This window comes from Magnolia sinica, chromosome 15 (assembly GCF_029962835.1).
Source record: "Magnolia sinica isolate HGM2019 chromosome 15, MsV1, whole genome shotgun sequence".
Lineage (NCBI taxonomy): Eukaryota > Viridiplantae > Streptophyta > Magnoliopsida > Magnoliales > Magnoliaceae > Magnolia > Magnolia sinica.
Window position 1 is genome coordinate 36,929,409 of NC_080587.1, and position 23,170 is coordinate 36,952,578.

Consider the following 23,170-nt stretch of genomic DNA (forward strand, 5'->3'; position numbering starts at 1 on the left):
ACATTGGATACACTTAGGATCAATCATGGAATTATCCGATCATCGAATTGGTCATATGTTGGGAATGTGTAAAATATAATAATTATCAAATATATGTGTGTGTGTGTGTGTGTGTGTGTGTGTGTGTGTGTGTGTGTGTGTGTGTTATATGATGAATGCGATGCGAAAATCAAATTTGATAATGTCCAATGTGACACTATGTGATGCACATGTACTTTATGTATGATAACCCTATATACCTTGAAAAAATTTCATATTAAAATGATATATAATTATAATCTATATTATAATTATACACTTGTGACACTATTTATATGAATTTCAATCATAAAAATTTATATTACGTAAATTAGTAAATTTATAATAAATAACATATTTCCAACAATTTAAGATTTTATATAAAAATTTAAAACCTAAAACATATATAACTATACAAATAACACACAAATAATATGTGTTAATCCTTATTTCTTTTCACTAATATTCATATAATTAACAATCTATAATAATATAAATTATATATATAACAAATTACATTATTACTTGTATTAATGTAATTTTATAAAATAATGATAGTAGTAGATGGTAATAATAAAATTAATATTAATATTAGTAAATGGGTTAGTAATCTATGGTGGAATAACCCATTATGGCCTTTTAGCCGTTGCCGTTCAATCTCAGGATGATCCGACCATTGGATCAAAGAAAAGTCACCGTTAGAGTTAGGAATCAACTCGTATGGCTCACTTATACCTTGGATCTATCCCATCCTTAGTCAGATGTCCTAATAGGACCCACAATTTGATGGACGGGACAGATCCATCAAAATCATCACGATGGACCCCACATTAGTGCACGTGTGCACGTGGGATGCATGCACTCGCTGCTCATGGGTCTGGGGAGCTCGGTCAATGCTCGCTGACCCGAGCTTACTTGAAAAGGGGGGATTCTCCCTTCTTTCCCTCCAGCTTTCAATTCAAACGGACAGGCGTCCGTGACTTTGATCAGCGGCCCACCTCCATTACCTATTTTCATGATCTAAACTGTCCATCTAATGTGGACTTTTCTGCTGACCAAAACCCAGTGGGTCCTGCTTGTAGATACGACCGTCTATGCACACAAACATTGGCGAAGAGAAGTTGTGTGCAAACAAACTTTCCAAAAGTGGAAATCGTCCTTGCAGACTAGCTACCACGATCCATGTGAGGGGTCTTCAGTTGATCTCGGCCGTCTGTTTAAGAGGATCTCCTTCGTCCAATGCGAGTGGTTTAGGCATTGCAAACAAAACCACGACTGGTTTTCCCCTACCCATGGTATTTGAAACAGCTTAAGCTAGAACATATCCAGACCGTATATCTTCGATCTAATGGCTCCAGGAGATCCAGGGCTTACAATAAAGGAACTAAACACCATGCCACGATTTCACGCATTTACAGCCGCACCTCCAAAAACTCAGCCGTCTTCCTCACCGTTTGAACCCACCGTCGAAACTTACATGGAGCTTCATGGACGCCATTATTGGCATGCCATCTTCCTTGCCATTTAGCCGCACCGAGCATGAGTTAGGCCGAGCCTGATGACTAGTTGCTGGGGCATTTCAGAGGAGAAAAGGAAGGGAAAGAAGAGAAAAGAAATATAGAGGGGGAGAGCAGGGGATTGTGGCTACAACATTTCTATTACAAGCGAGTTTGAACTCGGTTCGGGGCCTGTCCGAGCTTGTCGATTCAATGACCCATGCTCTGATGTATTCGGAGCTGGTCTAGGAGTCCAACAAGAAAAGAAGAAAAAAATAATAAAAGAAAGGAAGAGATTGTGAGAGAAGAGAGAGGGGTTGTTCCGGTCGAGTCGAGGAAGCTCGACTCGTCAAGTTCGAGCTGGTTTGGGTAAGGTCAGGCCTAGTTCAGTCCAACTCATCCCAAGGTAGATAGAGGGAGAAATCAGAGGGAGAGGAAAGCAGAAGAAGAGAGAGAAAGAGAGAGGGTGCTAGCTGGATGGTTGCTGCCGAGTTAACTCGGTTGAAGCCCACCAAGTCCAGTTGAGTTGATCTAGGTTTAGGATTGGTCCAAACACTGATGGAGTTCTAGCCAAAAAGGAGAAAAGAAAACAAAGAAGAAGAGAGAAAGAAGATAGAAAGAGAGAGAGAGAAGGAAGAAGTAGGGGAGCGAGGGCGTTGCCAAGTCGACTCACCGAGTCGGGGCTGACCCGAACCTTGTGGTATTCTGGGATTGTACTCAGTCAACAGATCGACGAAGTTGGGGCTCCCAGTCCCAATCCTAGTGCTAGGCATCGTCATCAGGTAACCTTTCCAACTCAACTGAGTCAACTCAATGAGTCAATGTTTTCTTTCTAAACTAGACATGTCTCATTGTATTAATATAATTGATACACTCTTATTATTAAGGTTTGCTAACCTTAGATATGATTAACCAATGATGGATAACCTATGTTAAAACTAGTTATTACAAGCAAAGTTGCAATTGATAAATAGTAGTATTTCATCTATCACTGATCTCAATGTTACCATTATTAGTATATCATAATATCATCATAAGGATTAAAGTTGTCATGATAGCTAATAATGATCGCTAGTATCAATGGCAGTCTGCGATTATTAATATTATTAGTATTGTGAATAATCGTACATCGATTGGCATACTAAATCCTATAATTTATCCTAGACCGAATTCATCTAAACCCCAGATCTATACTTAAAACGTAAATAGTAAGTTAAAGTCTGGACCTAATTGTAGAATGTCATAATTCATGGTAGATCATAGTGTCTATTATAACTTTATCATTAGAAAATATTTATCATTTTCCTTATGGAATTAGTATAATACTTATTAATATAATTATTAGCATTAGTCCTTATTATATTATCGACAATGAAGATTTTATTATTATCACTTATATTATTAGATTATTAGTCATTATAAGAAAATTAGATAAGGTCAATTCATTTAAATATGAACTTAGGGACCATCATTAATAATAGCGATGGATTAGTACTCCTATTATGAATATTATTTAATCCATTATACGATAACAATATTAATAATAACTTGGGATTCAAATCCTAGAACCTAAGCATCAAACTAAACTTTAAGATAAAACCCTAACCCTACATTAGAACCCTAAAAACAAGTAATCCAAACCCTAGGTCATATTAACTTTGACCATAAATACTTTGTAGAAACCTGATCTCACGTACAACTTCACAATCCATGGTAGGATTCAACTCTGAGGGTGCACGCACTTCCAAACAACATCAGTTAGCGATTCAAAGTATAAGGTGATGATTCTTCCCCTTAAGCTTTTCATTTTCCCATTAGCTTAAGGGATAGTTTTCATTTTAATTTCGATTAATAATTGATACCTTCATGTTATAATCACATGCGTTAATTGTTGGAATTGAATTGCTATATTACATTCTTATTAATAATCATGCATATTTATTTCATGTTTATGGGTTATTCGTGGATTACTTATGGAACTTAAACTGGTACATCCATGGGAAACCCCCACCTATAAATGTACACCCACACTTGGAATGTAACTTGACTGATAGTGTTTATAATGGGCTTTCGATCTAGTGGTTACTTGAATGATGGGTTAAATTGGATATTGATGTGGGCCTACATCCATGGGTTGCTGGGTCCATGTGGTTTTTAAGGATGGCATTTTATCGTATATTTTTTATATTAACTTTATACGGCTTAGTTTTGATATTCGTCCTATGTGGTTTTGTTTTTGTATTTGCCTTATATGGGTTCGACATTTTATTTTGTGTAACCATGTGATGGTAAGCCCCATATACTGTAATATGATTGACTACTAGTCGACGGGTTTCCATTAAACATCCTAAGGTGATAATCTCATGAGACAAGGATGGTGGTATGGGACCTATGCCCGAGTTATCGGCCTATGCTGGTGACGAGCCCCCGTAGTGACCTTGAGCTTATTTAAGTTGGCTAATTATAACTAGACTAATAATGGCTTGGCTAATCATGCATACATGGCACAGACCAGCATTTATCGCTATTATACTTGATGTGCGTATTTTATCTGGCTGGATGATTATTCCCAGGTCAATGATTACATGAGTAACAAGCCCACTGTCCACATGGATGACATCCCTAAGGCGATGACTGCATTCACATATCCATGCATATAATAAGACTTCATCATGTATTATTTTGTTATGTTTTCATAACTATGCTTACCTAATGTGGTGGTGTGTAATCTTGAGGGGAATTCACACTGAGTTGGCCACTCATCCAACAAATATATAACTGTACAGGTAGCGCAGGTGGCCCAGATGGTATTCATGTTCTTATTGATGAGGAGCAGGCTATAATTGACAAGGGCGCATGATTGTATTTGCTAAGGATTACTCCAGGATTTTACATCCCAAGATTGTTGTAATTTATTTTGTTTCACATGTAATATATTTCATTTCGAAATTGTTAATTTCAGAGACATTGGTTGTATAAGTCATTATGAATAGTTTCTTGTATATTTGAATGATCATGCAACTTTTCTTTACATTTGATTTGTCCATACTATGCTAACTACTAACTCCGAATAATAAGAATAATATATATATATGGAATTTAGCTCTTTGTAGGTTAACACTTGGGTTTTTGGGAAACGGGTCATATACTCGGGTCCTAAAAACACGAGGCGTTACACTTGGTCATCTCATCGGGGCATTATATTCAAGGCGGTTGATCGTAGTAGTTGAAGCATCGGCATCGACAATCGGGGGAGTAATTGAGAAGTTAATTCAAGCACAAGAAAACATGGAAGAAGCATCTCAAGACAACGCATAAATAGAGCTCAATCCAACAAGGTTGTCATTTTTAGAGTCCATATACTCTTTCCTTGTATAGGATTGAGTGTAAGAGTTTGTGACTCAAATTCAAATAAGTCCTTGTGTAAGACTTAGACTTTTATGTAGGGCTAAATTCACCAAACACTGTACATGTTAGTCTCCATGGGGAGCCTTCAACAGGAGTGTACATAGATTCTTGGATTAGGACCGCTTGTGGTTGTTGGTTAGTTGATAAAAAACCAACTAAACTCTCTTACAGGAGCCACCCACATGGCTGAGTACGTGTGTAAGCCTTGGTGTAGGCCTCCAACGGGAGTGTGCGTTTGTAAGACCTTGTGTAGGCCTCCGGTGAGAGTGTATACTTGTAAATGTTAGGAGTGAACCTATTGAAAACTCCTAAGATAGTGAATACCAGTACACTCAAGGAGCATACGTCTGCTATATGTGCTTATGTTTGTGAATGTCAATTGAACACAATTCTATTCATGCTTATGTGATTATTTAGTTACACTATATGAATACTTGAATTGGATTATATGTTAGGCACTTAACTTGTAAAGCATAGACAAGTACACTATCTATATAGACTAGTTACTTAATTGGCATATTTTTTGTAGTTTATGAGATCGGAACCACTTCGACTTGGAAGCTTTAGTGTTAATTTGTCTTGTTAGTTTAATTAATAAATTAGTTTATTATGCAAGAATTTTAAATTGGTCCTAATCACCCATCTCATCGTGGTAGACTATTCCACATAATTTTAATTGATATCTGAGCGGGTTGCTCTTTGGGAACTTATCGGTCTAAAGTAACATTTAATAATGATATTTTAAATTATGTCTACCAATGAAGGGAAAACTAAGATTACCCAAAGAAATGAACTAATAAGTAAATCCTTTAGTATGGGTAAGCCTTTTGGGGAGAATAGAGGTCTTAGATACAACAGAAATATTCATGTTACAACCTTTATCTCGATGGTAATCTAAAAGGACTCTATAGCCCCAAGAAGTAAATCTAAACTATCTCTTGTGGAGACATAGGCCACATGAGGTTTCAATGCCAAATCAATAAAAATTGATAAATTTCTTTGGACTGAGAAAATGACATATTCTAAGAAGAGTCCTCTTAGACAATCACTGAAAAAGAAGAAGAAGCTCACATCCCCTCGGAAAATGAACAACCATATGAGGGTGTTGATGAAACAAATTTTCCTATTAACTTAATATACTAGGAAAATCCTTAGTCAGGGCAACAACCATAAGGGTAGGAAATAAAGAAGAAAATCATCTACTGAATATAGATCCCCTATTAGATATGCACCTAAGGGGGATACGTCTAGGAAAGTCATTCCCCCTCTCGAACATATTTCGAGTCCTAGGAAATTCATACGTAAGTGAGTTCTGAATAGGGATAAGTGACTATAATGCCCCATGTTTTCAGGACCCGAGTATATGACTCGTTTCCCAAAAAAACCCGAGTGTTAACCTATACAGAGCCAAATTCTATATATATATTTTTCTATATCTTTCAGAGTTAATAGTTTAGCGTAGAATGGACAAATCAGCATAAAGAAAAATTTGCATTTACATTTAGAATATACAAGATGTTACCTATAATGACTTATACAAACCAATGTCTCTAAATTAACAAATACAAGATTCACATAATTTCATACATGAGAAATATTAAAATGCATTTAAACGTGAGCCGCAAGAGCGCACAACTTCTCTTGGCAAACACGGCCATGCAACCCTGGCACCTATACCCTGCTCTCCATCAAGTCTGAACATGCATATTATTTACGCCACCTATACTACCTATACGGTTATATATTTGATGGATGAGTAGCCAACTCAGTGTGCTTTCCCTCAAGATTACACACCGCCACCTTAACTAAGCATAGTTAAAAACAACAAGGCAATCAAAATAGTACATGATGCAGTCTTATTTAAATGCATGGATGCATGAATGCACATCGACTTGGGGATGCTCATCCAATCGGACTTGAACTTGTCACCCATACCAAAGATTGGTTACCAGCGTAGCATATCTCGTACACCATAGTGACCAAGTCATCGTACATCTTGTACGTAGGTCGATAATCCATGGTCTGGGAGCTAGCGAAACGATACCCCACTAAACCTAAGGGCACGTGCTACAACATCCAGAATTAGTCACCCGTCATCGCCAATATTCTATGAATGTGCGATTAACCAAACCATTATTATTCCAATAACAATCAGCCGGTTTGAGTAACTCATTGGTCATATGGGGGGCTCATCACCTAACATAAGCCGACAGCTTGGGCATAGTGTCTCATGACCACCATCCCCACCTCATGAGATTCTCCCGTCTTAGGATGTTTAATGGATACATGTCAACCAGTGCCCAATTGTTCATAACCCAAGTATAGGGTCGCGATGTAGTAATAATCTCGGTGAGACCGAGGTCGAATCCACAGGGACTAATCTCGTGTGTTTTCTGAAAGCAACTAGAAGAAGAACTAGAAAAAGATGAAAACCTAAATCTAAAATATTTGAGAGTAATTATGAGAAATTTAGTGAAAAACTTAAGAAATTCAAAGGTGGGAAACTAGGGTTTCCAAGGATCCACTTATAGTGATTAGGGAGATTTATGCTTGATTCAAGTCACACAATTGGAATCGGAGTCCCATCCTATCCAATTGGAAGATATCTCAGTAAAATCAAATCTGAACTTCTTTTGACCTAGTTCTCAATGGATGAGAGGTGCGAAAACTGGAAGTGATTCTGTCACAAAACCATACCAAGGAGACAAGGCAAATAACAGGATTTACCAATCCCAAAACCAATCTGAGAGATTTGTGAAAGTTAGAGAGGATTCCATCATCCGACCATGCTTAAGGGACGATGGTGAACAACAAGATTTTCTAAATTCACAAGCTCAATACATGAAAAGAACATACTCAAAGCTATCGCAGATCCATTGTAACTGGAGTCAAAACAAACCATTAAAAACTGAAAGTATTCCTTCATATTCATATTAGAATCCAAGAGAGTTTAATAAAACATGAATCAAAACAAAGAAAACATCCTAGTCACACTATAAACTTCACCTCTTAGCCCTAGTTAAGAGGTTTAACCAACCATAGACATGATTGAACTAGAAACTCTTAAGAAAAGCATAAAAACAACTAAGAAAATGGAAGAAAAACTCTTGGCGATGGCTTCTCCACGCTTTTGCTCCACTCCATAAATCCTAGATGATGCCTAAGGATGCCCTAGGGACCCCTATTTATAGTTTTAGGCCTTAGACTTTCGCACTGAGTGGAAATTTCTGGAAACCGTCTCAAACTTACGCAGTCCGTGCAAGTTTTACGTAACCCTCGACCGGTCGTGGGCCGTCCTTGACCAGTCGAGCAGGATGGGAATTTTGAGGTGTTACTTGCTGGAGTTCAAGTCGAGACACCTTCGACCAGTCGAGCAGAGTCCAGGACTGGTCATGCATAGTCAGGACTGGTCGAGCCGAGGCTAGGACTAGTCGAGCGTACACAAGACTGGTCAAGCCGGAGCCAGGACTAGTCGAAGATGGCCGAATTTCACTTCAAAACTCCAATTTTCTTCATTCTTGACTTAATTTTCTTCGATCTTCAGTATGTGCATTCTTCATTCTTAGTTTCATCAAATCCAATCTTGACTTTGGTGATTCTTGAGTGTTAAATTATGCTTTTAACATCCTTTTCAATCCAACCTTTTCAATCCAAGCTCTTAAATTCACCTTGCAACACAAACATGATTAAAATAGAACATTAAGCATTATCATGTTCATAAAACCAAGCAATAGATGGGGTCCAATATGCAATATTTGACTCTTAACACAATTCCAACCAGCATTTTGCTAGTCTCGAGCAAAGTATGTAAAAAATGAACTTTAATACGCAATATTCAAACCTTTTTCAAAAAATAATATTTTTTGTAATCAAGTATGAATGAGTAGACTCAAGATGAGAAAGTGAGATTTTGAAAACATAGAGCCGAATCACATAAGCAATCAATTAAATAAGTCCTTTATCCATTAGGTCAGAGCATAGTTCACATATCAAGTTTTTCAAAGTTCAGTGAAAATACTATCTTTTCATAATGTTAGCCATGCTCATCACTTCAAGATTGGTTAAAAACACAAGTACTGATTCCGAACTTATCCCAATTTCCTTCTTTTTCCAGTTTTTGATTTTATATCGACGATCATTTATATTTATTCATCTTCTTTAGACATTACATCCTTTTCAAAGATATTTTTCATTCCTCTCAAATATGTTGTCATTCTTTATTCTTTATGACCTCTTTGTCGATCTCCAATTTTTTTTAATTGGTTCTTTCTTCTTTTAAGGTGGATAAAATTCTCCAGACTTGGTTCTTAATATCTTTCAATGATCATCATACTAACAATCAAGAAATCTTGTACTATTCATAGAAAACAATTTGAATAACATAATATTCGAACTTACTCTTAATCGGTTAAACGTAAGAGCCATAAGTGATAAGTTACCTAGTTGCTCCAACTCCAATAAGTCAAAATTCAATTTCTATCTTATCATCATACTCAAAACAGTCTTAAATACACAACTTATCGCTTTCCAAACATATAAGCATTGAAAAATTTTCAAAATTTTTGTAAAATTTACTTAAAACTAAGAAAACACTGATTAGGTTACCTAATCTCCCACCCCTAACCTAAAATCTACATCGTCCTCAATGTAGAAGAAATAAGCATGATTTGCAAAAGGGACAATATAATTGAAGGAGAGGTGATGGAAAGATAGTACCTGATGAAGAAACTTTGAGGCTTTTTCCAAAGGATCTCAGCATGAAGGTAGTTAGCACAAGAGTTATCAACCAAAAACAAACTATCCTAAAATGGCGAAAGCAAACTATCCTAGAACAGCAGAAGCAAACTATCCTAAAACGAAAGAAAGTAATAAACCTAACTACACCTCTGTCAAACTAGGAGATCAATCCTGATAAACAGGATCATTCAGAGATATGAACATGTCCTTTAAATTAAATTTCTCAACAAATGGTTTTAATCGATGTCCATTCACTTTAAAATCATTGCCATTGTTTAGATTCTGAATCTTGACAACCCCATGAGCATAAGCATTAATAACAGTGAAAGGGCCAATTCAACGAGATCGGAGTTTACCCGTAAAAAGAAGTAACCGAGAATTATACAAAAGGACCTTCTAGCTTAGTGTGAATGATTTCTGAAGAATTTGTTTACCAAGAAACACCTTCATCCTGTCCTTGTAAATTCTCGCATTCTCGTACACATCATTCCGGATTTCTTTGAGTTCATTTAACTGAAGTTTGCGTAGCGAGCCAACGTTATCCAGATTGAAATTTAAATTTTGATCGCCCACTAGGCTCTATATTCCAACTCTATAGGCAAGTGGCAAGCCTTCTCATAGACAAGTCTAAAGGAAGACATTCCAATAGAGGTCTTAAATGCAGTACGATAAAGGCATCGGTAGATCAGATTGACCAATCTTTACGATCAAGGTTAACCGTCTTTTCCAAGAAATGTTTAATTTTCTTATTAAAAATCTCAGCTTGCCCACTTGTTTGTGGGTGGTATGGAGTGCTCACTTTATAGGAGATGCCATATTTCTTCATTAAATTCGTAAATGGCCTATTACAAAAATGTGAGCCCACATCACTAATGATGGCTCAAGGCATTCTGAACCGGGAAAGGATGTTCTCTTTTAAGAATTTAATGATCATTTGATGGTTATTGTTCCGACACGGAATCGTTTCGACCCATTTAGTGACATAGTCTACGACGAGCAAAATATATAAATTTTCAAAAGATTAGGGGAATGTGAAAAGGCCAAGCTATATGTCCTAGAGGGGGGGTGAATAGGAGTATGCCAAATTTAAGCTTTAACAGCGGAATAAAAGAATATGATAGCCAAATAAAGGAAATCAATTCACTATGCAGAAATGAAAAGCAACCTCAATAATCAAGTATTGAGAGATTGATACAAATGTTGTTCTAAGGACAACCTTACACAATAAAAACCAAGGGTTTATGGCAGGACAACTTTATTTCTAGAAAGTTCTTTGTATCAAAAACTCAAACTGAAGAGGAATAAATAAATAGCAAGGAATAGAAATATTAAACTATTACAACATTCCCCACAATGCTTGAAATGTAAATATTACAACATTCACATCCACACATACATCCCACAAACTTTGAATGATAAAAGATAGAAAATAAATCACACATCCACAAAACACAAAGAGTTATAGTGGTTCGCCTGTGTGTTCACAAACTGTTAAACAACAGCCACACAGCTTACTACTCCACTCCTAATATCCTCACTCAGTAAATATTAGCGTTCACTATGAAAATAGGTTTCTCAGGTTCACCTAAAACCTTCACAATTGTGTCTTTTAAATGAGCTTACATAATTCAAAAAACCCCACTTCTAAGTTTTCTGGCTCTCCTCAGATAACCAATAGATTGAGATTTTTCTGGCTTAATCTCAAATAAAACCAAAATAATGAAATTTACAATAAAGTAAAATACCTGGATTTCTCCTTTTGTTGTAGCCCGAAAGAACCAAGTCAGAGTAGAAGTTTAAATAGAAGTTCAATGTCCAATACTCACTTAAGAAATGGTTCTAGGTTCTAGATTGATTTTAAATTAAACCAGTTGGGCTACCTATATTTAATTTTGATTCCAAGAAGAAGGAATATCACAATTCCTCTTTTCAATTCAAATTGGAACATAGAAACAAAATCAAATCAATAAAGCTAACAAAAGAGAATATTAAATATGCACAAATTAGCTTAAAATAAACACAAACTTATCTCAGAGTGATGCCATGATTTTACTTGAATTGAGTTCTGAAACTCTGAAATTCGTCGTTTATTTATAGTTTCAGAAATCGCATCTACGACAAGTCTTGTGGACACTACGACTGGTCGTAGGGCCAACAGCATTTTAAAATTTTGAGCGCGATCAGATCAGACCGTTCCACGACTAGTCGTAGGGTGTCCATGACTGGTCGTGAGCCCTCCACAACTGGTCGTGACATACCCACGACTGGTCGTGAGAAACCAGGAATGGTTGATGGAGTTGGAGTCGTATATGCTGGACTGGTCGTGAACGAATCGTACACTGTTCACACGACCAGTCGAGCAGAGTCTAGGATTGGTCGTAACTCAACCAAAAAATTCTGAAAAATTGCAACAAACCTAGGACTGGTCTTGGAATTTCTTAGACTGGTCGAGGCAGTTTTAGGACTAGTCGAACAAGGTCCAGGACTAGTTTTAGAACAGTCCAAACACTTATAAAAAGATTCAATTTAAATTATGTATACAAAATGACCTACCCTAAGGTCAATCTAAGGTCATTCATACCTTAAATGTGAAGAATGGACATTGAATCTTCATAAGATAGTTGAACTTTGAAGATTGTAAAACTTGGGATCTCTATACTTGATGTAGCATTGAACTTGAGATCTTCTAGAGCTTGAATTACACTTTATTTTGAGTTGTACACTAACTTGACTCTTTGAACAAGATCACTTCTTTCGTTGTAGCTTGTACTTGTATTTCTTAAAATGGTTTAAAGTAAATCTTCGTTCTTGACTTAAAGCAACGTGTTTAGAGAGGTGATGCAATGTCTTGATCATATATACCAATGACCTACATAAGACATAGATTGCACAAGACAAAGATTGATGTTTTGGCACCACAAAATTTAACAACCAAGGGAGCATAAAACCGTAGCACTTACAGAATGGTCCTATGAAATCAATGCCCCAACAATCAAATGCTTCAATGATCAGAATGGGGTTCAGAGGCATCATATTTCGATGGGATAATGCTCCCAACTTCTGATAACACTCACAAGCTTTGCAAAACTCATGAGTGTCCCTGAACATAGTGTGCCAGTAAAAGCCACACTGCAGAATCTTGGCCATGATCTTTTTAGCAAAAAAGTGACCACCATAGGCCTAAGAGTGATAGAAGGAGATGACACTTTAGTGTTCATTGTCTGGCACACATCTCCTTAAGATTTAGTCTGGGCAATATTTAAACAAATATAGATCATCCCAGAAGAACTTATGAACCTCAGCGAAGAATTTTTTCTTATCTTACGCAGTCCAATGTGTCATTGTGAAACTTGTAGCAAGATAATTAACAATATTAGCAAACCAAGGTGAATTAGAGACTTTGAATAATTGTTCATCAGGGAACATGTCATTTATATGTGTCGTCTCAAGGGAATCAGAGAGATCAAGGTGGGAAAGATGCTCAACCACTACGTTTTCTACTCCCTTTTAATCTTTTATTTCCAAATCGAACTCTCTACTCCCTTTTATTTGTCCAAAGCGAACACTACGGCTAAGAGTTCCTTCTCCGTAATTGAATAATTCCTTTAGGCAGGATTTAAGGTTTTACTTGCGTAGTGTATAACATAGGGCTTCTTGTCTTTTCTCTGGCCTAGGACCGCCCCAAGAGCATAGTCAGACGCGTCACACATAAGTTCAAAAGGAAGGCTCCAATCGGGTGGTTGCATGATAGGTGCAGTGGTTAACATGCCTTTGAGCTTCGTAAAAGCTTCCTAGCATTACTCAGTCCACTCAAATGGTGCATCCTTTTGAAGTAGATTATATAAAGGACGAGAGAGATGACTAAAGTCCTTTATAAATCCCCTATAAAAATCGGCATGTGCTAGGAAGGATCGCACGTCTCGTATGTTCTTGGGTGGAGGTAGGTTAGAAATAAGATCAATTTTTATCTTATCTACTTCAATTCCCTTGGACGAGATGATATGTCTAAGGACAATTCCCTTAACGAACCATGAAATGACACTTCTCCCAATTGAGTACCAAATTCTTGACAATTTCCTTACGAACCATGAAATGACACTTCTCCCAATTAAGTACCAAATTCTTTTCTTCACATCTTTTCAGCACACATTTAAGATTCTTTAAGCAATCACTAAAAGATGGACAAAAGACAGAGAAGTCGTCTATGAAGACCTCTAGATATTGCCCCACCATGTCAGAAAAAATTCTCATTATACATCACTGAAAAGTGGAGGGGGCATTACACAGTCCAAATGGCATCCTTCGATAAGCAAAGGTGCCAAAAGGGCATGTGAACGTGGTCTTTTCTTGATCTTCAAGGGTCATCTCAATCTGATTATATCCCGAATATCCGTCAAGGAAACAGTAATAGGAATGAGCAGCTAACCTTTTCAAAATTTGATCAATGAAGGGCAAAGAAAAGTGGTCCTTCCTTGTGACGGTATTCAACTTTTAGTAGTCTATCCACATTCTCCAACCAATAGTAACTCTAGTTGGCATGAGTTTATTATTGGCATTGGCTACGATGGTGATTCCAGACTTCTTAGGAACCACCTGAGTTGGACTCACCCATTGACTATCGGATATAGGGTATATGATACCCACATCCAATGGTGTAAGAACCTCAGCCTTAACCACTTCCTTCATGTTTGGATTTAGTCTACATTGTGGTTGTTGTGAGGTCTTCACATTATCCTCTAGATGAATATGGTGAGTACAAATCAAAACGTCAATTCTCTTGAGGTCCGCAATCGACTATCCAAGGGCTCCTTTGTGCTTAATGAGAGTAGAGATGAGCATGCTCTCCTATTCTTGCTCAAGGTGGGAAGAAATCACCACCAGGTATGTCTCATCTTGACCTAAATAGACATATTTCAAATCAGAGGGCAAAGGTTTTAGGTTAAGCTTCGGTGCCTTAAAGTCAGACGATAGAGGCATTGTGTCAGTTTGGGGCAATTTTTCAAATTGTGGCCTCCACTGGTTAACTTCAATTACCAGCACATCATCAAGCATGACACCCATCTCCCTAATAATATCATCATATAAATCATGGGAGTGGGCCAAGCATGTCTCTAGAGGGTCAGAGGATAAGGTCAGAAGTGTTCTATCTTCCACGAAAGAATCAATCAAGTTAATATCTTGGAAATCATCTTCATCCTCTAACTGTTTGCCTATATTGCAAAAAATATTCAATTCCAATATCATATTCCCGAATGACATACTCATGATTTCATTCCTGCAATTAATGATTGTGTTTAAAGTGGCAAGGAATGGACAACCAAGAATGACGGGAATTTAAGTGCTCATGTCCATGATGGGTTAAGTATCCAGGATGATAAAATCTACCGGGTAATAGAATCTGTCAACCTGTACCAACACATCCTCGATTATCCCTCTCGGTACACGAACTGAGCGATCAGCAAGTTGTAATGTAGTTCGGGTGGGTTTCAATTCACCCAAACCTAGTTGTTTGTAGATCGAGTAAGGAATTAGATTTACACTCGCCCCTAGGTCAAAAAGTGCATGCTCAATCCAGTAGTTCCCAATTATATAAGCGACGGTTTGTATTTCGGTGGCACATCTTGCTTTAGGATGACACTCACTTTTTTAGTTAAAAAGATTTTCTTTTAAATATTTTGCCGTCTTTTGGTCGTACACAAGTCTTTTAGAAATTTGGCATATGAAGGTATTTGTTTAACCGCATCTAGTAAAGGAATATTGACCTTCACTTGTTTCAACACTTCTAGAATGTTCTGAGAGTTAGAGAGAGATTTTGGTGCAACCAACTGTTGAGGGAATGAGGCAACCCGCTTGCCTTGAAGTTTCAGTTCTATTTCTTGTGGAGCAATGCTAGGTCTATCATTGTTGTCCTCTTCCGGGTCCTTAGGCTTTTCAGCCCTTAACCAGAATAGTTTTGTCAATGATCTTCCCACTCCTAAGAGTAGTGATAGATTTAGCTTGCTCCATCTGATTTGAAGAGATTGGATCACTTATCTCATATTGCGGTTTGGGATTGGGGAGAGGTTGAGCATGAAGTATCCCCTTTCCTCTAATTGTTAAGTGTGACTCTATCCTTTAAATAGATGACGCAAGCGTTCCCAATTCTAATCCGATATCCTGGTTGAGTAGTTCTTGGTCTTGAATATTTTTGTGAACCGGATCCTCTTGAGGTTTCACTTGATTTGGAATTTGATTAAAGAAACCTTGAGGGATAGTAGTTTGTCCATTCCTCCAACTGAAGTTTGGATGATTTCTCCGATTAGGATTATATGTATTGGAGGTAGGTCCATTGAAAGGTCTTTAGTAATTATTCATGGCATTGGATTGCTCATTCAACATCCCTTGAAAGGCAGGTATTGTTAGACAATTTTCAGTTGTGTAAACGTTTCAAGCACAAATACCGCAAACAATTTTCTTAACCTTATCCTTCTTTAGTTCCATGACCTCAAATTTCCTTATGAGATTAGACACTTTAGCATTAATATCATCATCCTCTTTCAAAAGGTATAATCCGCCCCTCTCCTTTGATTGAGTGGGCCTAGAAGTGGTGCTTGATTTTGGGTAAGTATCCCATGATTGTGCGTTTTCAACAAGTCTATCCAAGTAGTCTCACACATCATTGACATTTTTATTCATGAATTTCCCATTGCACATTGTCTCAACCAATTGGTGCATGGAAGATGTCAGTCCATTATAGAAAAAGTGTGTAATGCGCCATGTTTCGAAACCATATTGTGGGCATGAACTGATAAGATCCTTGAACCACTCCCAACATCGGAAGAATGTTTCATCCTCCTTTTGTGTAAAGTTCATGATTGACTAAGGATGTTCGTTTTATGATGTGGAAAAAAAATTTCTTTATAAACTCCCTTATCATGTCATTCCATGTACCAATAGATTTAGAACGTAGTGAATGCAACCATGTCTTAGCTTTCTCTTTCAAAAAAAAAGGGAAAGAGTTTCAGTCTGACCATGTCCTCAAACACGTTTGGAAAATATAAAGTGCCTATGATCTCATCAAACTCTTTCAAGTGCAAATATGGACTTTCAAATTCTAGTCCATGGAATTTTGGAAGGAGTTGGATTACCCCTGGCTTGATATCCATATGTCCCGTATTTTCTGGAAAAACCATGCATGAGGGTGTGCTCACCCCTGCCGGTTGTAAATAATCTCACAAAGTACGAGGCGGGGGTGCTTGATACACCTCATTCTCATCCTGGACTTCCTCAACCCGAGGTTGAGACTGTCTTCCCAGTTGATTGACAGGTTGATTTACAGCCATAACCTCAATTAACTCTGAGAATCTTGAGTGGTGTCTAATCCTGTGATGGATAGATAACCCATCAACCAATCCTCCTTCACTCAAAAGACGTCGAGTGTTAATTCTAACCTAAACCTAAAAGAAATAAAGAAAATAGAAGTCTAGAAATAGAAAGAGAGAGAAATTGGAAAGAAGTTACCAAATTAGAAGTTCCTAATTAAAATCCTGTAAAACAAAACAAAACAAGTCAATTTTTAAAATTAGAAAGTTCCTAAAAATAAAAATAGAAAGTAAACTAGTTTCTAAAAATGAAAAAGGAAAGTTTCTAAAAACAGAAAATAGAAAATTTCCAAAAACTGATTAGGAAAGTTCTAAACTTAGAATTAGAAAGTAAGTTAGTTTTTAAAAATAAAAAAAATTCTAGAATTAGAAAGTTTTTAAAAACAGAAAACAAACCCTAATCTAAAAAATAGAAAATAGAAAAACCCTAATCTTAACCTAATTCTAAAACTATCTAATCTCAGAAAAACGCAACCGTTAATCTCCGGCAATGACGCCAAAAACTTGTTCACAACCCCAAGTGTAGGATTGCGATGTAGTAATAATTGCGGTGAGACCACGGTCGAATCCACAGGGACTAATCTCGTGTGTTTTCTGAAAGCAACTAGAAGAAAACTAGAAAAAGATGGAAACCTAAATCTGGAATATTTGAGAGTAATTGTAAGAAATTTAATGAAAAACTTAAGAAATTCAAAGGTGAGAAACTAGGGTTTCCAGGGATCCACTTGTTGTGATCAGGGAGATCTATACTTGATTCAAGTCACACGATTGGAATCAGAGTCTCATCCTATCCAATTAGAAGATATCTCAGTAAAATCAAATCTGAACTTCCTTTAACCTAGTTCTCAATGGATGAGAGGTGCGAGAACTGGAAGTGATTCCGGCACAAAACCATGCCCAGGAGACAAGGCAAACAACAGGATTTACCAATCCCAAAACCAATATGAGAGATTTGTGAAAGTTAGGGAGGATTCCATCATCCGACCATGCCCAAGGGACAATGGTGAACAATAGGATTTCCTAAATTCACAATCTCAATGCATGAAAAGAACATACTTAAAGCTATCATAGATTCATTGTAATTTGAGTCACAACAAACCATTAAAAATGGAAAGTATTCCTTCATAATCAAACAAGAATCCAAGAGAGTTCAATAAAACATGAATTAAAACAAAGAAAACATCTCAATCACACTACAAGCTTCACCTCTTAGCCCTAGCTAAGAGATTTAACCAACCATAGACATGATTAAACTAGAAACTCTTAAGAAAAGCATAAAAACAAATAAGGAAAGAAAAACTCTTGGCGATGGCTTCTCCACGCTTTTGCTCCACTCCACAAACCCCGAATGATGCCTAGCGATGCCCTAGGGACCCCTATTTATAGTTTTAGGCCTTAGACTTTCACACGAGTGAAAATTTCTGAAAACCGTCTCAAACTTATGCAGTCCACGCAAGTTTTGTGTAACCCTCGACTGGTCGTGGGCCGTCCTCGACCGGTCGAGCAGGACGGGAATTTTGAGGTTTTACTCGATGGAGTTCAAGTTAAGACACCTTCGACCGATTGAGCAAAGTCCAAGACTGGTTGTGCATAGTCAAGACTGGTCGAGCCGAGGCCAGGACTAGTCGAGCGTACGCAGGACTGGTCGAGCCGGAGCTAGGACTAATCGAAGATGGCCAAATTTCACTTCAAAACTCCGATTTTCTTCATTCTTGACTTAATTTTCTTGGATCTTCAGTATATGTATTCTTCATTCTTGGTTTCATCAGATCCAATCTTGGCTTTGGTGATTCTTGAGTGTTAAATTTATGCTTTTAACATCCTTCTCAATCCAAGCTATTGAATTCACCTTGCAACACAAACATGATTAAAATAGAACATTAAACATTATCATGTTCATAAAACCAAGTAATAGACGGGGTCCAATATGCAATATTTGACCCTCAACACCAATAAAATTCAATAAGTAGGGATTTCCATTGCATGGGTATAGGACATCGAAGGCTCACAAGGCAATTATTAAAATCTAGGACAGATATTAAATTACAGCAGTAAAAGAATGCTCGGAACATTAAATCGAGACTGCGAAGGGTCGGGTAAGGTTAAATCAAAGCGGTTAAAGAGATCATTACTAAGCCACTCAAGCCATATGACCTACAGATGGTGAATCTCACATTAATGTTCCATGTTCCATATAACCTCTAAATCGAGGGTCCATTTACCACGCTCCATCTTGTTACATCCTAAGTATGGGTTCACATACACAAGAGGGATTACCCACTAGTAAGTGTAGTGAATAGGGATTCATAAGCAACTCACAACAATCCATGAGAAAGCATACAGTTATGGCATGACAGTCATAAGTTACGCATAATAATCACAATAGGTCATGATGCAAACTATCAATTAAAATGAGAGTTATCATGTAAGTAACTATCATATGCAATTATGGTTCACAATTATCAACCATAAATCAGGTATAAATCATGTCTTAAGAATCCATACTAGTGTAAGAGGCCACATCCTATGAGATAACAATTTTGATTCTTAATAAAGACTACAACTTAAACTAATTTGGAAATGGAAAGCTTAAGGGGAAGAAATCATCACCTTATGTTTTGAACCGCCTACGTCATTGCAAGGAGGTGCGTTCCCTTAGAATCAAATCCTATCATAAATCGTAAAGTTGTACGGTTAGATCCAAGTTTACACATTATTTTGGGTTAAGGTCTTAACCTAGGGTTTGAATTAATTATTCTTAGGGTTTGACGTATGATTAGGGTTTCATCCTTAATTTTAGTCCTAAAATTAGATTCTAGGATTTGAGTTCTACTTAGTGTACCATTAATTACAATGTAAACTTAATAATTACAAGATAACTATTAGTATTAGTGTTATAAATTTATATTGGCTAACATAGTAATAATAATCATTATGATGATAATTAATAGTAGAATTTAGTAATAATAATCATTATGATGATAATTAATGGTAGAATTTTAATTGATGATAATCATAACAATAACACGAATTAATACATTGTAATATTGATTAAAATTTCTAGTCAATAGCATTAAAATAACATTAATCGTTACAACATGTAGGAAATAATAACAATATTATTAATAACAAAAGTAACTAATGATGAATCTGATTGATGAAAAGAAATGAAAATTCTCACCTTTGTTGACTCAATTCGACTAAAAGCCATATTCGATCCCAACTCGAACCCAACTTAGCAAGTCACCCAGGTGGCTTTGGATCTCCATGGTCATTTGTTGGTCTGTTGGACCGAATCAGTCCTGATCAGTGACCCGGTTGGTTTGCCGATTCGACTCAGCAATCACCCCTAAATCTCACTTTCTCCTTCCTTTTTTTTCATTCTTTTTTTTTCCTTCTCTCTTTCTTCCTGTTACTTGTCTTCTCTCTCTTGCTTAGTTCAACAAGGTCGTTGAACTATAGCCACTCAATCATAAACCTAACAAGGCCCACGGCGTTCAACTCAGCTCGCCATCTAAGTTGACTCAGCTCAACACGACAGTCATCAATGCTCTTTCATCTTCTTCTTCTACCCCTTTTTTTTCTTCCTTCCTTCTCCGCTGGAAATGTCCAGCAACAGCCATACCAAACCCAACTCGGACTCAATGGGTCGAGTCTTCCCAACTCGACAGAAACAACCCCTCTCTCTCTTCTCTCTTCTTCTCTTCATATCTCTCTTTCTCTCTTCTTCTCCTATTACGCTGGAATGCCCACCAACACTCGAACCAGCACACCAGCAAGGATCGTTAAACCCACTTAGACCTGACTCGGACTCAGCGTATCGAGTCCAGTCGTCCCGATAGCAGTGCAATGCAACCTACGCTAGCACTCCCTCTCTCCTTCTCTAACTTCCTCTCTTTTTCTCCTTTTTAAGATGGCTGGAGCGAGCTTGGACTCAGCCCCGACTTGCCAAGCCCAACCCATAGCTCGGACAAGTCAGGTCGTGATGGTGCGGTGCAATAGCTTCACACACTACAACAATTCAATATTTTCGCGACAAGTCAACTCGTCGCTAAAAACTTTTAGCGACGAGTGTTGCTCGTCGCCACATTTGATGCAAATACAACGTCACTAATTCTATTTAGCGACGAAAACGGTAACTCGTCACCAATAACTCAACTATTTGCGACGACCTAATAACTTGTCGCAAAATATAGTTAATTAGCGATGAGTTGACACATCGTCATTGCATATGGTAAAATGTCACTAAATATAAGACTCGTCACAAATAAAGACGTGTTGCAACGAGCCCTCATCGTCGCTAATAAACTCAAATTTACAACAAAAAAATTTTTACAGCGAGTGTTGCTTATTACCAATTTTGTTGCAAATAATAACTATTTGTGACAACTTAATACATCGTTGCTAAATAAAGCTTATTAGCAATGAGTTGACACGTCGCCATTGCATATCGTAAAACGTCGCTAAATATAATACTTATCGCGAATAAAGACATGTTGCAACGAGTCTTCGTCATCGCTAACAAACCCAAATTTGTCACAAAAAAATTTTTATAGCGAGTGTTGCTTGTCGCCAATTTTGTTGCAAATAATAATTATTTGCAACGACTAAATACATTGCCGCTAAATAAAGCTTATTTGCAACGAGTTTACATATCGCCATTACATATCATAAAACCTCGCTAAATATGAGACTCGTTGCGAATAAAGACGTGTTCCAACGAGTCCTTGTCGTCACTAACAAACCCAAATTTGTTACGAAAAGTTTTTTGCGATGAGTGTTGCTTGTCGCCAATTTTATTGCAAATAATAATTATTTGTGACGACGTAATACAGTTTTGTTAAATAAAGCTTTTTGTAACGAGTTTACACGTCGCCATTGCATATCATAAAACGTTGCTATATATAAAAGTGGTTGCGAATAAAGACATTACCAAAAAACTAAGCAAAGGCTACGGATAAAAGCCGTAGCTAAAGACCCATGGCTACAATTTTAATCTGTAGCACGACCGTAGTCGTAGGTGCCATAGTCATAGGTCTAAAACCTATGGCTACGGATTTAATCCGTAGCTATATATTATAATAGCTACAGATATAATTCGTAGCAATAATTTCTAGAGCCAAACGCACCTATGGCTACGGATAGTATTTGTAGCTAAAAGTAGTGCTGGATCCGTAGCCATACGGTTGTTAGATTACCAACTACGGTCAATATCCGTAGTTATTGCCTACATTTAAAAATAATAATAATAAAATCATTCATTCATTCATTCATTCATTCAATAATGAATTAATTACAATCCTTCATTCAATCAAACTCGAGAGTTAGAAGACCATCAGGATCAAGCTAGGATTGAACAACCCAAAATTTTCTTTTCAAATTACTGTCTCCCAAAAATTTCCATCCTCTACCTTCACAGTAGCATCCAACAATCATTGGATGATAACTGACCTGTGTCAAAGTAAAATATCAAGTTACCTCCTTGACTCAAACCAAGTCAACAATGTGAAGTCTTATCAGATTCTAAAACTCGTCAAACCAGTCCATTCGACAGGTTTCTAAGCACTAGATGAACCAACAATGTCGACCCTAATTATATTCCCACATATAAATGGAGCTTACCTGCTTAGCTCGTTTCCCAAATACAAAGAGCATTGCATTTATGACGTTGCTTTTACCACTTCCATTCGGACCCACTACCATTGAAAAACTCTGCAGATAACAGAAATTTCAAATGAGACAATAAACACATGAGTCAAGATATAGTGCACAAAGCAAAATTGTGTGAAATACACACTCAAAGTAACTAGAAAGGGACCAGATCCAGTGCCATTGGATGCATGGGAGGTACCATGTCCCATGTCATTACTGCACATGTGACATGGACATGGATTAGGTGAGGTTGGGGTAACAGCTTCGTTGGTGAGGCCTTGACCGTGGGGCCCACCTTGATGTATGTGGTGTATATCCACGTCATACATCTGTTTCACCATCTCTTTGTAGAGCATGGTCCAAAAATTGAGGCAGATACAAATCCCAGGTGGACCACACAACAGAAAAACAGTGGTGATTGAACACCCACCATTAAAAACTTCCTAGATCCACAGTAATGTTTATTTGCCATCCAACTTGTTGATAAGTTCACACAGA